The 16,343-nt window shown below is 37.0% G+C and overlaps 1 long non-coding RNA gene across 1 annotated transcript in view; it reads right to left on the reverse strand.

Moving 5' to 3' along the window:
- Positions 1–554: 554 nt before the first annotated feature.
- LOC309624456 overlaps positions 555–16,343 on the reverse strand; it is an 82,442-nt gene continuing 66,653 nt past the window's right edge. The window contains exon 2 of the long non-coding RNA XR_014241940.1: positions 555–792. This is a non-coding gene — a long non-coding RNA (uncharacterized lncRNA). The remainder of the gene's footprint in view (positions 793–16,343) is intronic.

A 16,343-nucleotide genomic window follows, 5' to 3' on the forward strand; every position in this document is an offset into this window, starting at 1 on the left:
TGAATCAGCTGAATCTCAGAGAATTTTGGACTCAGAAGATTTAGAAACATCTGATGACTCTGAGGGCAAAAAAAAGATTGAAGTCAAATCTCATTCTACATAGTGAGCCCAAAGGACTGGGAGTTTGGGGGCTATTGATAAGAATGCTCAAATAAGAAAGAAGAAATTATTTGTGGGTTTAGACAGCTGAAGTGTGAATTAAACAGGTACACTATCATGAAGATATTCATGAGGAACTTTCTCACAGAAATGGAGGGAAAAAACTGGAGCAAGATTAAGAATTCAGGACTTGCCTACATTCATCATATTTTTTCTTGCTTTCAGTGCAGCATTCTTAGTTCAGAATAATACATATCAGGACACTAAACTGATATAATTAGATGGTGAAAGTTTCTTAGCAAACAAAGAGAAAAAAAAAGAGATCTTGGAAACTCTGATTCTCAACTGTGAGCTATCACAAATCTAGAATAGATAAACTGACATTTAGTTGAGATACATTAGAGGAGAAGAAAATTCATAGACTCAAGAAATTTGATTGGTAGAACAATCAAATATATATTTTAAAGTATTTATTTATTTATTTGTCTGGCTGCACCAACTCTTAGTTGTGGCATGCGGGATCTTTGTTGCCGCGTGCAGGGATCTTTGTTGCGGCATGCGGGATCTTTTAGCTGCAGCACGTGGGATCTTTCAGTTGCTGCATGCAGGATCTAGTTCCCTGATCAGGGATCGAACCCGGGCCTCCTGCCTTGGGAGCGCAGAGTATTAGCCACTGGACCATCAGGGAAGTCCCTAGAAAAACCAAATATTGAAGTGAATAAGGCTGTAGCAATGTTTCCTGAAAATACTACAGGCAATGATAACTGAAAAATGAATACAATCACGACTTTTGAGGCTTTTAGAAAAACCATTGTTAGCTTTAGGATTAAAGAATCCAAATGAAAATTAAGAGCATTTTGGAATTCAAAACAAATTTCTCAAAACAGAGCAGACATTTCTGGCACAGTTCCTAAGAGTGACACAAGGAAAGACCACAGTTACAATTGCGAGAAAGGGCTGGGTATTAGGATAAGTGTGGCTGGCAACTGCCATGCCCACAGGTTTGGAGCACTGGTTGGCACTTCATCAAGAATGGCAATGTTGCAGTCACACTGGTAAGAAGTTGGAGGTGAGTCATGCTCTACCATATCCCATTTATTAATAAAAGTGTAGAAATATGATTTGGTGCTCAGATAGAGAAAAGATTTATATTTGAGAAAACTTTCCACCAATATAGGGGAGGGTGGGGTTAAAATAAAAAGAGGAGATAAAAAATTGGAGATGAATTTGGTACCGTCAAAGTAGCTAATTTTCACTTGGAATAGCATTTATTTAAATTTCAATATTGACTAGGAATATATTTAATTGACAATTCAGTAGCATATTTCATAGCTAAAGTCCAAAACAGATTTTCGACAATCCATGTCTAAAGAAAAGACATGAGTAATGTATCTATCATCATTTCTTTGGTGTTGGTTTAGTCACATTCATGAAAGGGCAAAAGTATTCCTATTTATTTAGAATCTTTTTTTCAAAGTCATTTTCCCATTAAATATCTTTATATTAAAAGATAACTAAAATTGAAAAAGACATTAAGTATATCATAATTTTAGAAAATATTATTTCTCTTTTTCTGGTCTCCTAAAAAATGAATTCTACTATACAAAGGAGAATAGAAACACAAGAAAACATTCTAACTATATTTAGCAAAGAATGATATATTGCTTTATTTTCAGTAACAGATTCAATCTTCTCTTTTCCCAGATTAAAAATTAATCTTTTTCATTTTTTTGACCCTGTGCATAATAGATTGCAGAGTATTTTAAAATACTGTGCAATATTAGTGAAAGTTTTTATTTTTTATGTTTGAAATTATGTCTTAAGTTACAAGGTACAATATTATTTATTAAAGGAATAGTTTTCATAAATATGGGTATTACTCGTTTGGAACATTAATTTTGAAGCAATAATTTTTAGCTGTTCTAAAGTAAGAGCATTTTTAATAGAATACTTTATTACTAATGCTTTGTATTGTATGTTGATTGATAAATTAATGTGCTAAATCCATAAACTTAAACTTTTCTAAAAATAAAATTTTAGAGTAAATTATATAATCAAAATATTCTTTCATCCAGAAAAATGTTAAAAAAAGAAGTCTGTTATAGGGGAAAGAAGACTGGATTTTGCTTCTTTTTTTTTGCATTTTTCTTTTAACATCTTTATTGGAGTATAATTGCTTTACATTGTTGTGTTAGTTGCTGCTGTATAACAAAGTGAATCAGCTATACGTATCCATATATCCCCATATCCCCTCCCTCTTGCGTCTCCCTCCCACCCTCTCTATCCCACCCCTCTAGGTGGTCACAAAGCACCGAGCTGATCTCCCTGTGCTATGTGGCTGCTTCCCCCTAGCTATCTATTTTACATTTGGTAGTGTATATACGTCAATGCCACTCTCTCACTACATCTCAGCTTACCCTTCCCCCTCCCCGTGTCCTCAAGTCCATTCTCTATGTCTGCGTCTCTATTCCTGTCCTGCCCCTAGGTTCTTCAGAACTTTTCTTTTTTTTTTTTTAGATTCCATATATATGTGTTAGCATACGGTATTTGTTTTACTCTTTCTGACTTACTTCACTCTGTATGACAGACTCTAGGTCCACCCATCTCACTACAAATAACTCAATTTGGTTTCTTTTTATGGCTGAGTAATATTACATTGTATATGTGTACCACATCTTCTTTATCCATTCATCTGTCGATGGACACTTAGGTTGCTTCCATGTCCTGGCTATTGTAAATAGTACTGCAATGAACATTGTGGTACATAACCCTTTTTGAATTTTGGTGGTCTCAGGGTATATGCCCAGTAGTGGGATTGCTAGGTCGAATGGTAGTTCTATTTTTAGATTTTTTAAGGAACGTCCATACTGTTCTCTATAGTGGCTGTAACAATTTACATTCCCACCACCAGTGCAAGAGGATTCCCTTTTCTCCACACCCTCTCCAGCATTTCTGGTTTGTAGAGTTTTTTGATGATGCCATTCTGACCAGTGTGAGGTGATACCTCATTGTAGCTTTGATTTGCATTTCTCTAACAATTAGTGATGGTGAGCATCCCTTCATGTGTTTGTTGGCCATCTGTATATCTTCTTTGAAGAAATGTCTATTTAGGTCTTCTGCCCATTTTTGGATTGGGTTGTTTGGTTTTTTGATGGTGAGCTGCATGAGCTGCTTGTATATTTTAGAGAGTAATCCTTTGTCAGTTGCTTCATTTGCAAATATTTTCTCCCATTCTGAGGGTTGTCTTTTCGTCTTGTTTATGGTTTCCTTTGCTGTGCAAAAGCTTTTAAGTTTCATTAGGTCCCATTTTTTTGTTGTTTTTATTTCCATTTCTCTAGGAGGTGGGTCAAAAAGGATCTTACTGTGATTTATGTCATAGAGTGTTCTGCCTATGTTTTCCTCTAAGAGTTTTATAGTGTCTGACCTTACATTTAAGTTTTTAATATTTTTTTAAAAAAAATTAATTAATTAATTTATTTATTTTTGGCTGTGTTGGGTCTTCGTTTCTGTGCGAGGGCTTTCTCTAGCTGTGGCAAGCGGGGGCCACTCTTCATCGCAGTGCGCAGGCCTCTCATTATCGCGGCCTCTCTTGTTGCAGAGCACAAGCTCCAGACGCGCAGGCTCAGTAGTTGTGGCTCACAGGCCCAGTTGCTCCGCGGCATGTGGGATCTTCCCAGACCAGGGCTTGAAGCCGTGTCCCCTGCATTGGCAGGCAGATTCTCAACCACTGCGCCACCAGGGAAGCCCTTTAATCTATTTTGAGTTTATTTTTGTGTAAGGTGTTAGGGAGGGTTCTAATTTCATTCTTTTACATGTAGCTGTCCAGTTTTCCCAGCACCACTTATTGAAGAGGCTGTCTTTTCTCCATTGTATATTCTTGCCTCCTTTATCAAAGGTAAAGTGACCATATGTGCATGGGTTTATCTCTGGGCTTTCTATCCTGTTCCATTGATCTATATTTCTGTTTTAGTGCCAGTACCATACTGTCTTGATTACTGTAGGTTTGTAGTATAGTCTGAAGTCAGGGAGCCTGATTCCTCCAGCTCCGTTTCTCTTTCTCAAGATTGCTTTGGCTATTTGGGGTATTTGAGTTTCCATACAAATTGTGAAATTTTTTGTTCTAGTTCTGTGAAAAATGCCATTGGTACTTTGATAGGGATTGCATTGAATCTGTAGATTGCTTTGGACACTATAGCCATTTTCACAATGTTGATTCTTCCAATCTAAGAACATGGTATATCTCTCCAAATGTTTGTATCATCTATAATTTCTTTCATCAGTGTCTTATAGTTTTCTGCATACAGGTCTTTTGTCTCCTTAGGTAGGTTTATTCCTAGGTATTTTATTCTTTTTGTTGCAATGGTAAATGGGAGTGTTTCCTTAATTTCTCTTTCAGATTTTTCATCATTAGTGTATAGGAATGCAAGAGATTTCTGTGCCTTAATTTTGTATCCTGCTACTTTACCAAATTCATTGATTAGCTCTAGTAGTTTTCTGGTAGCATTTTTAGGATTCTCTATGTATAACATCATGTCATCTGCAAACAGTGACAGCTTTACTTCTTTTCCAATTTGGATTCCTTTTATTTCTTTTTCTTCTCTGATTGCTGTGGCTAACACTTCCAAAACTATGTTGAATAATAGTGGTGAGAGTGGGCAACCTTGTCTTGTTCCTGATCTTAGTGGAAATGGTTTCAGTTTTTCACCATTGAGAATGATGTTGGCTGTGAGTTTGTCATGTATGGCCTTTATTATGTTGAGGTAAGTTCCCTCTATGCCTACTTTCTGGAGGGTTTTTATCATAATCGGGTGTTGAATTTTGTTGAAAGCTTTTCCTGCATCTATGGAGATTATCATATGGTTTTTATCCTTCAGTTTATTAATATGGTGTATCACACTGATCGATTTGCATATATTGAAGAATCCTTGCATTCCTGGGATAAACCCCATTTGATCATGGTGTATGATCCTTTTAATGTGCTGTTGGATTCTGTTTGCTAGTATTTTGTTGAGGATTTTTGCATCTGTGTTTATCAGAGATATTGGTCTGTAGTTTTCTTTTTTTGTAACATCTTTGTCTGGTTTTCTTATCAGGGTGATGGTGACCTCATAGAATGATTTTGGGAGTGTTCCTCCCTCTGCTATATTTTGGAAGAGTTTGAGAAGGATAGGTGTTAGCTCTTCTCTAAATGTTTGATAGAATTCGCCTATGAAGCCATCTGGTCCTGGGCTTTTGTTTATTGGAAGATTTTAAATCACAGTTTCAATTTCAGTGCTTGTGATTGGTCTGTTTATATTTCTTTAAGGTTCAGTCTCGGAAGGTTGTGCTTTTCTAAGAATTTCTCCGTTTCTTCCCAGTTGTCCATTTTATTGGCATATAGTTGCTTGTAGTAATCTCTCATGATCCTTTGTATTTCTGCAGTGGCAGTTGTTACTTCTTTTTCATTTCTAGTTCTACTGATTTGAGTCTCCTCCCTTTTTTTCTTGATGAGTTTGGCTAATGGTTTATCAATTATGTTTACCTTCTCAAAGAGCCAGCTTTTAGTTTTATTGATCTTTGCTATCGTTTCCTTTGTTTCTTTTTCATTTATTTCTGATCTGATCTTCATGCTTTCTTTCCTTCTGCTAACTTTGGGGGTTTTTTGTTCTTTCTCTAATTGCTTTAGGTGTAAGTTTAGGTTGTTTATTTGGGATGTTTCTTGTTTCTTGAGGTAGGATGATATTGCTATAAACTTCCCTCTTAGAACTGCTTTTGCTGCATCCCATAGGTTTTGGGTGATTGTGTTTTCATTGTCACTTGTTTCTGGATATTTTTGATTCCCTCTTTGATTTCTTCAGTGATCTCTTGCTTATTTAGTAGCGTATTGTTTAGGGTCCATGTGTTTTTCTTTTTTACAGTTTTTCTCCTGTAATTGATATCTAGTCTCATAGCATTGTGGTCAGAAAAGGTACTTGATATGGTTTCAATTTTCGTAAATTTACCAAGGCTTGATTTGTGACCCAAGATATGATCTATCCTGGGGAATGTTCCATGAGCACTTGCGAAGAAAGTGTATTCTGTTGTTTTGGGATGGGATGTCCTATAAATGTCAATTAAGTCCATCTTGTTTAATGTATCATTTAAAGCTTGTGTTTCCTTGTTTATTTTCATTTTGGTTGATCTGTTCATTGGTGAAAGTGGAGTGTTAAAGTCCTCTAGTGTTATTGTGTTGATTTCCCCTTTTATGGCTGTTAGCATTTGCCTTATGTATTGAGGTGCTCCTCTTTTGGGTTCATAAATATTTACAATTGTTATATATTCTTCTTGCGTTGGGCCCTTGATCATTATGTAGTGCACTTCTTTGTCTCTTGTAATAGTCTTCATTTTAAAGTCTATTTTGTCTGATATGAGAATTGCTACTCCAGCTTTCTTTTGATTTCCATTTGCATGGAATATCTTTTTCCATCCCCTCACTTTCAATCTGTATGTGTGCCTATGTCTGAAGTGGGTCTCTTGTAGACAGCATATATATGGGTCTTGTTTTTGTATCCGTTTAGCCAGTCTATGTCTTTTGGTTGGAGCATTCAATCCATCTATATTTAAGGTAATTATCGATGTGTATGTTGCTATTACCATTTTCTTAATTGTTTTGGGTTTGTTATTGTAGGTCTATTCCTTCTCTTGTGTTTCCTGCCTAGAGAAGTTCCTTTAGCATTTGTTGTAAAGCTGGTTTAGTGGTGCTGAATTCTCTTAGCTTTTGGTTGACTGTAAAGGTTTTAATTTCTCTGTCAAATCTGAATGAGATCCTTGCTGAGTAATCTTTGTTGTAGATTTTTCTCTTTCATCACTTTAAACATGTCCTGCTTCTCCCTTCTGGCTTGCAGAGTTTCTGCTGAAAGGTCAGCTGTTAACCTTATGGGGATTCCCTTGTATGTTATTTGTTGTTTTTCCCTTGCTGCTTTTAATATTTTTTCTTTGTATTTAATTTTTGTTAGTTTGATTAATATGTGTCTTGGCATGTTTCTCCTTGGATTTATCCTGTATGGGACTCTCTGCGCTTCCTGGACTTGATTGACTATTTCCTTTCCCATATTAAGGAAGTTTTCAACTATAATCTCTTCAAATATTTTCGCAGTCCCTTTCTTTTTCTCTTCTTCTTCTGGGACCCCTATAATTTGAATGTTGGTGCCTTTAATGTTGTCCCAGAAGTCTCTGAGCCTGTCCTCAATTCTTTTCATTCTTTTCTCTTTATTCCTCTCTGCAGTAGTTATTTCCACTATTTTATCTTCCCAGTCACTTATCTGTTCTTCTGCCTCAGTTATTCTTGTACTGATTCCTTGTAGAGAATTTTAAATTTCATTTATTGTGTTGTTCATCATTGTTTGTTTGCTGTTTAGTTCTTCTAGGTCCTTGTTAAACGTTTCCATTCTGTTTCCAAGACTTTGGATCATCTTTACTATCATTACTCTGAATTCTTTTTCAGGTAGACTGCGTATTTCCCCTTCATTTATTTGGTCTGGTGGGTTTTTGCCTTGCTCCCTCATCTGCTGTGTGTTTCTCTGTCTTCTCATTTTGCTTAACTTACTGTGTTTGGGGTCTCCTTTTTGCAGGCTGCAGGTTCGTAGTTCCGGTTGTTTTTGGTGTCTGCCCCCAGTGGGTAAGGTTGGTTCAGTTGGTTGTGTAGGCTTCCTGGGGGAGGGGACTGGTGCCTGTGTTTTGGTGGATGAGGCTGGATCTTGTCTTTCTGGTGGGCAGGACCACGTCCATTGGTGTGTTTTGGGGTGTCTGTGAACTTAGTACGATTTTTGGCAGCCTCTCTGCTAATAGGTGGGGTCATGTTACTGTCTTGCTAGTTGTCTGGCATGGGGTGTCCAGCACTGGAGCTTGCTGGTCATTGAGTGGAGCTGGGTCTTAGTGTTGAGACAGAGATCTCTGGGAAAGCTCTCACCGATTGATATTACATGGGGCCAGGAGGTCTCTGGTGGTCCAGTGTCCTGAACTCGGCTCTCCCACCTCAGAGGCTCATGCCTCACACCCGGCCCGAGCACCAAGACCTTGTCAGCCACACGGCTTATGGTTCAAGGACACTTCCTCAGATTATCTATCTTCTCTTATTAGATCCCAAGCTTCCTTAGCAGTGTTTTGGTCATAGTCTGGCTTCTCACTATAGATTTGCCATACAATTCAGCCATTGCACTTGTTGGTATTTACTCAAGTACGTTGAAAACTTATGTCCACAGAAAAATCTGCTTGAGTGCTGAGGCACCTTTCAGTCACTGTCCAAATGACTTTTTTTTTTTAATGTAACCCATCTCTGCAGCCTCCTTTCCCAGCTGGCTTCACATTGGCAAGGCAGTGGAGGGGTAGGGGAAACTGAGGTTGGTGCATTTCTTCCCCATTCCTCCCTGCTTCAGCGCCCTGGCCTGGCAATAACTTGTGCCATCATGAGCACAGCTCCTGCCAGTGGCCCTACGGCCCGCAATGCTCTCTCCTCTCCCGGTCCCTTCAGCCCTAGATCTGGTGAGGGCTCCACATGGTTGCTAGTTGGGGCACCTCACTGTTTCTTGTCTTCCCTAATCTCTGCTCAAAATCTCTGCTCACTTTTCTCCATTTAAGTCTTTTCATTAGAACCAACTGCTTCTTTTTTTAACTCCAGCTCTTACCAACAGTGTATATTAGCCAATATAATAGAAGGTTAACGTATAAAACCACAGTGCGAACGTATTAATTTACAAGTGGGGCCAAAGTTATCTTATCTTCAGAAAATGAGCATCCCTGCTTGTGCTGGAGTGTATGCCACAATCTACATCATAGTTTCTGGCCATGCTTGTGAATTTGGAATTAGGGCAAAGAAAGCTGGGTCATCTCAAAGTCAATTTTTATAAAGCCACAGTGATCTGCTGTCCTTCTTTACTATGGGGATTTTGCTATTTAAATGACTCAACCTAAGATCTGAGATCATTTTTCACATGTATCGTTTGTGCTCCCCAGCACTTGTGTTTCTGGATTCCTCGTCCCTGGAATCATTACTTTGCCTGCATCTCTTTCTTCATGGCACAATATAATTCACCAAATTACAAAGTATTTTATATTTATTATATTTTATAGACATTGTTTGTTGATGGCACTCAGGGGAACATTTATTCAAATCACAAAGTAGGTAGGGTGCTATAGCCAATCCTGTCCATGATGTATTGACGTGAATATAGAACAGATATTTTGGAACAAATGGAGTCAAGGCTAAGCTACGTACTGAGGCTGTAAGAAGATGTCCAGTCTTTTAAAATTATTGTTAGTTCTCAGATATATTGCAATCATCCCCCTTAAATTCTTTCTGAAAAGAAAACTGAAACCCTTACATCTAGAGTGATAAAGTAAACTGCAAATGTAATATCAGAGCCACAGTGTATAACCTCTAAGATATTTCAGTAACAGAAGAAAGGAACAGGTATCCAAAGATGAAAAAAATAAACATTACTATATTTTAAAAATCAGACAAGATTAGATCATAGAATTTGAACACAATTATGCTGTTAGTTGATACATTTATTCCCAATCTACTATTAAGTTAACTTAAAACCTATTTCATCTTTTTCTCCAAGTTTTGGCATTGTCTTTCCCCTGACAGCACTTTCTTGATACCTTCATTCACCCCTACCCCTAATTATACTACCTCATGTCCCCTTGCCTTAATTAAGTCTTGTGCCACTTTTTAGTCTCATCTGCTCCCAAGGACGAGTTTGTTACTCTTCTAACATGGTTTTCTTCTCTCACCAGAATGCATTCAAACTGAGGGGTTGGCACCCTGAATCAAAATGGAAGGTTAAAATATAGGTAAGAGGTGAGGCTAATTTTACAGAATTGTGATACAGCAAGGAACCAGAACCTGTGCCATCAACATCAGGCGTGAGTGAAACTGCAGCTTGTCCTCTGTCTCCTATTGCTGATGATCCTTCAGCTCTCCCATCTCCCATCTCCTCTCCCTCCTCCAGTCAGTAACTCCTCTTGCCTGTTCACTCGATGCCAGCCCCTGTATGCCAGCTGTTGCACTGTATGTTTCAAGGTACTGTACTGTAAGATTAAAAATGTTTTCTTTATTTTTTGTGTTTGTTTTTTAAGTGATATTTGTGTGAAAAGTATTATAAACCTATTACAGTACAGTACTATTTCCATTTAGTTAGACTTGAAAGAATTGATCATTCCTTCAACTCCTAACCCACTGCAATCTGGCATCTAGTCCTTACCTTACTTTGCATCTCAGCAGCATTTATAGAGCTCCCACTTCCTTCTTGGATTACTCTTTCCCTGGTTTTTGTGACACTGCTCCATTCTGCCTTCCCTCCTCTCTTTCTAACCACCCCTCTTAATCGTCTGTTGCCTCCTCTTCCTATGATTGGCCCTTAACATTGGTTCTCCAAGGCTTTCTGGGCCACCTTCTTCTCTTACTCTGTGCATTCTTCCTAGGTAATTTCTTATACTGCCATTGCTTCAAGCATAATTTGTAAGAAGATGAGGCTCAGATCACTACCTCTAGCCCCAACCTCTCTTTCCTGAACTGGCTAGTGAACATTTCCAAGTAGATACCTCACAGGCACCTTGGACACAATATGCTAAAATTTTTCTAGTCCCTCTATTTCCAGCTAAACAAACTTCGTTCACGTGTTTGCCATCGTGGCGATGATAACACCATGGATCCAATTATCCAAGTCAGAAGTGTGAGAGTAATTTTTAACTTCTTCCATTCCCTTAATCCAATATCCCATCAATCGCCAAATTCTGTGTTTCTGCAACCTAAATATTTCAAAAATCTCTCTATCACTTGTCCGAATTTTTCCCATCAGATCCAACTGGTTTTTTACATTCGTCTTTCCTCCATTTTCTACCAGTGGTGTGCATGTAAATGTTTTGCAATCACTTCTCTGAAGAAAGAATAAAATCCCTGATTTGCAGTATCTGCCAATTTCCGTGTGGTAAATAGTCACAGCACGACTAATTTTAAGCTACCAATGTGATACCAGTGAATATTGAGTTGAGAAGTGACACTAATCTTTGACTCTCTTGAGTTTATGAGTTGACTCCAGCACAGAACTCTTTCTAATCAAGTGTTTCTCCATTCTGGCTGCATACTAAAATAATCCAGTATTTACATATATATGTGTATGTATATACACACACACAATGCACAGACCTTGTTTCAAGAGTTGAATCAGTTTAGCTCCCAATACTGATGTATATAAGACTTCCACAAGTCTTTGTACAACTGAGGTTAGTATCAATTCTGTGCACCTGAGTGATCTTTCTAAAATCAAATCTGATCATGACCCTTAATCATCCCTAACCCTATGCCCAATTAAATCAATCTTCAAAATAATAGTCAAGTTCTTAACAAAACTTTTAACACCATATGACCCGGCCTTATTTTTGTTACCTATGCCTAGGGTATTCCTTTTGCCTGGTTAACTTCCCCCAAGTTGTCAAGTCTAAATTTAGATAGCACTTCTTCCAGGAAGCCTTCCTGCATAAATGAAGGCTGGATTTGGTTCTCTTCTTGCTGTACCACGGTACTTTGGATCCTTCACTAACTCCATGAAGACTGTGATTAGGTGTGTCTTATTCATCATTGTATCCCCAGAGTCTAGAACCTAGTTTTTAAGTGAAATTTCGATAATATATTTGAATGAAAGAATGAGTCTTATTTTCTCATTTCCTTATTAGTGTAAAGTGCTTATTAAAAATAATATGATATAAAAATTAGAAAACGTAGAAAGTCTGAAAGAAGGCTACCCATAGACCTACCTTCTCCAAATCTATCCACTCAAAAATATATTAGTATATATTTTTTCAATCTTTTTCTAGGCATAGATAATTTAATATGTCTAATACATGTTAACAAAGATTATCATCAGTACTTATATCCAGTGTGTGTTTAGGTTGACTTCTACCTTTATAAAAATAAAATAATCAGAATGTAATATACACACTAAATCTCCCCTACTCTTTGCTTTTGTAGAGAAGCTATGCTTCTTTGCTTTTGAAAATTAATGTGACCTAGTAGAAAAAGCTGAATTCAAATGTGGCTCTGCTTCTTCTGGGCTGTCATTTAATTCCTCTGAACTACACTTTTCAGAAGTGAATACATGGGATTAATAACACAAACTTTAAAAGGTTATTGTGCGGATTATAAGAAATGACAACTGTATAACATATAGTTTTATAGTTTGATAATGTTGAATGCTAGAGAGTTTGGGGGAGAATCAGGATTGAGAAAAAATAATGAGTGGCCACAAGAGGATCAGTCACAGCAGCCCTTCTAGAGCCTGGTTCTGTAAGGGTGTGGAGGTCAAAGCCAGAGTGCAAGGACTTAAAAAGTAACTGTAGGCTACAAAAGCGGACCACTCACTTTGACAAAGGAGGATAAGAGAGAAATACATAATATCTAGAGGGGGCAGCAGAGTCAAGTGAAAGTTTTTCAAGTTAAGTGACAGCAAAGAAATTGGTGGCAAGGAAGAGTGTGAGGATGAAAGAGAAACATACCTCAAATGGGAGGTTGGAAAGGTCCAGATGCCAGAGCGAGTGTTAGACTTAGTACCCAAGCTTCATCACTAGAGGATAACTTTCCTTTAGACTTCAGGAAGTTCAGATTAACATGAGTACAACCGATATTTTTAAGACCTTCATTTCTCCTCAGGAAAAGAGATAATTCTAGTAAAACATACCATGAGGCAATGTTGATTACTGAAAGACATTTGAAGGAATAGATGCTGATGTTTCCAGTTACTAGCAGTTAGCTGCTACATCATCTTTGCATTTTTGATCATTGGTCAGATTTAAGCACAGAAATACTTGGTAGCCATATTTCATATCCACCTCAAAATCATTGTTATTGTTTTTGCTTGAAAGAAGTTTGAGAAATCAAGGGCTAAATAATTTTATTTATTTAAAAATAAATAAAGATTTGAGGTAAAGGAGACCTAGAAAGTGTCACATTTCAAACAAAACACTGTTTTGGTGACTTTTTGGCTCCCTTCACTCAGCTTGTCTTTTGAGCCAAGGGGACAAAGCTACTGCTCTCACGGAGTTTACTTCTTTTTTAATTTTTAATTTTTTTTTTAATATTGGAGTATAGTTGATTTACAATATTGTGTTAGTTTCAGGTGTACAACAAAGTGATTTGTCAAGGAGTTTACTTCTGAACAAGGGAGTCTGATGGGACAGAAATAAATAGTAACTGCACAGTGCCATATTGTGATAAGTGATAAGTGATAAGTGCCCTAAGGAAAGCAATGCTGACAAATGTGGTAGAGTGCCAGGGGGCAGGTTGCATTACTGTAGTCAGCTGGGTCAGGAAGGCCCTCTTGACAACCTGACATTTGAGATGAGACTTGACTGGCACGAAAGAGAGCCATGGGGAAGTCTGAGAGTATGGTATTCTAAGAGTTCAACAAATTCCACCTTCTTAAAGTGGAAAAGTAGAACATGAAAGGAAGGTCCGTTGTAGTTGAAGATCAGGATAGCAAGTGAAGGCCAGGGAGAATGGAACAAGGTGAGTCTGGAACTTAGGCAGGTGGCTTGCAGACCACGGTGAGGAGTTTAGACTGATTGTTAGTCATTGTGGGTTAATCAGAAATAGGATCTGATTTCTATGTTACAAAAAACTTCTGGATACTGTGTGAAGAATAAATAATGTAATTTGATCATATTACTAATTACTACTGGTTACAAGATGCGTAAAAGCTCAATTCATTGGTAGCCTGTTTAGAATTTTGATGAAAGTGGTTTTAAGGACGCTCTAGCAGTTTCTTTAATTCCTTTATTTTACAGATGAAGACGTTAAGTCCCATCTGTGAAATAATATACCTAAGGTCATCCAATCAGTTACCAGCTGAATCAGGATTAGAACAGGTTTCCCTATCTATTGTTCTTCCCACAGTGCTTCACTTTCTCCCTTGGTTCTGCCACACTCCATAGATACAAGGCCCTCCCTAAATATGGCACCACAGGAAGGATGTCAGCCTTAGATCATTTCAGTGACTCTCCCAGAAAGCACAGAGAGTGCTGCTTAGAGTGTCACACCATCTACATCAGTCACCTAGGTTTCTTGTTACAGATGCAGCTACTGATACTAAATCTCTGGGAATGGGACCTAGTTATTGCACCCAGAAGAAAGAAATACTGGGAAATTCCAGGAGTTGTCCAGTTTTCAAGATGGAACACTTGTCAGATTTAATTATACTCAATCTTATGCAATGTGATTATGCTCTCTGTAGTGGACATTTTTCCAACACATTTCATTTCTATTGTCACCCCACTTCCCAATACAACTTTAACAGATTGTCTTAAAAAACAAGAAGTCATCTTGTGAATGGAAATAGTTCCCAAACCCTACATAGTCCTATGGGCAAACCTACAAATCGAAGACAATGGCTAATCTAATTACCGATAATTTGGTATCATTCAAGTAAAAAGGATTTAGATATGGTATACTGATTAGGAAGGAGGGAAACTGAAACATATTTTAGAAATATATCCATCAAAAATGGTTATTTAAGCAGTAGGATTTTGGTATTTGGAAAATTCATTTATATTAAACATTCCATCTGCCTGATGGTAGTATATAAAGGGTCATTAATAATGCTTGTCTTTTATCACTGGGGAACATTCCTAGTTGAATTGTATTTGTTGACTACTTCTTATAATTTTCTTGTGTGTAAATACAAAATCTTGCTCTGTACATTTAAAATTTTAAGTTTCACACTTGCTTTCCAAACCAGTATCTAGTCGTGAGGTGACCTTGAGGGTGGGCAGCAGCTTCTGAAAGACATTAATACAGTAACAGCAAAAAATGGCTGCTACTTGTTGAACTTTTACTTCATGCTAGAGGCATGGTACCAACTTTATATGCATTGTCTTATTTAATCCTCTCAAAACACTCGTGAATAGGTATTAGATCCATTTTACAAGAAAAATAAAAACCCACTACCATTTTACTCAGTACTCATTCGTATTGGGGAGTTAATATCAATCTCCTGAGCAGTAGAGAAATTTTCCCAGGCTTCTGGGTGAAGGCTTGATCTATGAGAATTTCAAAAGTTGAGTACAGTTGCTCCAGCCTGGTAAAGGGAAACAGGCAAGCACTGATAGAAGATGCTACAGATTCTTTCACCTTTTCTGTATCTTTGAAAATTTTCATAAGAAATTGGAGAAAAATCATAAAACCTTCTTGCTAGACACCAACAAAGCAATTAATAAAACCCAACATTGATTTTGTAGAATGTTACTAATCTACTATCAAATTAGTAACAGAAGTATTTCTTTAACTAGATAAAAGGTATTTAACAAAAATTCTTCATCTGACTCCCAAGTTTGGCAAAATATTGGAAATATCTCCATTAAAGTCAGAAACAAGAAGGGAATGGCTACAAAATGGCTGCTCTTCACCATTAAAACAGGGTTCTAACCAAAGATGAAGAGAAGATAAACAAATAACATATATAAGATTTGAATAGGAAGAAGCAAAGCTGTTATTACTTGCTGACACTATAATTTCCTACCATAGAATATCTAAAATAATCTATAAGCTAATAAAACAAGATCACCATAGATCAAAGGAACCCAAAGTGTTCTTATATAAAGCAATAACCAATAGAAAAATGCAATAAAAAGGGCTTTCTATTCAGAATAGCAACAAAACCTGTATGGTCCCTTGGAATAAATACAACAAAAGAGGCCCAAGACTTGTACTGAAAAAATGGCAAAATGTTACTGAAGGAAATAAAATAGATCTGAATAAATAGACAAAGACAAACTATTTTCATAGATGAAGTTCCCAACATTATTACAAATGTTCAATACAATTTTAATCAAAACTTCAATGTGGTTTTTACTGAAACTGAACAAACAAAGTCTAATATTCCTATTAAAGGGTAAACAGCTAAGATAACCAAGAAAAGTCTAAAAAAGAGGAATGAAGACAGGGGATCTGTCATATAGTTATTAAGGCCTGTTATAAATAAATACTTAGTTAAAACAATGTGAGTTTTATGCTGGGATAGATAAGAAGATCTATATAAAAAATAAAGAGTTGAGAGACAGACTCAAACATATATACAAACTTTTATACCATAGAAGTACAATAGAAACACAACTCTGTGGGAGAAAAGATGGACTCAATAAATAATGCTGGAAAAACTGGCTTTCTACATGAGAAGAAGTAAATATGATCCTTACATAAAATTGTAAAATAAAATAAATTCCAGATGGACTAA

Source organism: Balaenoptera borealis (assembly GCF_965194805.1).
Source record: "Balaenoptera borealis genome assembly, chromosome: 2".
Classification (NCBI taxonomy): Eukaryota; Metazoa; Chordata; class Mammalia; order Artiodactyla; family Balaenopteridae; genus Balaenoptera; species Balaenoptera borealis.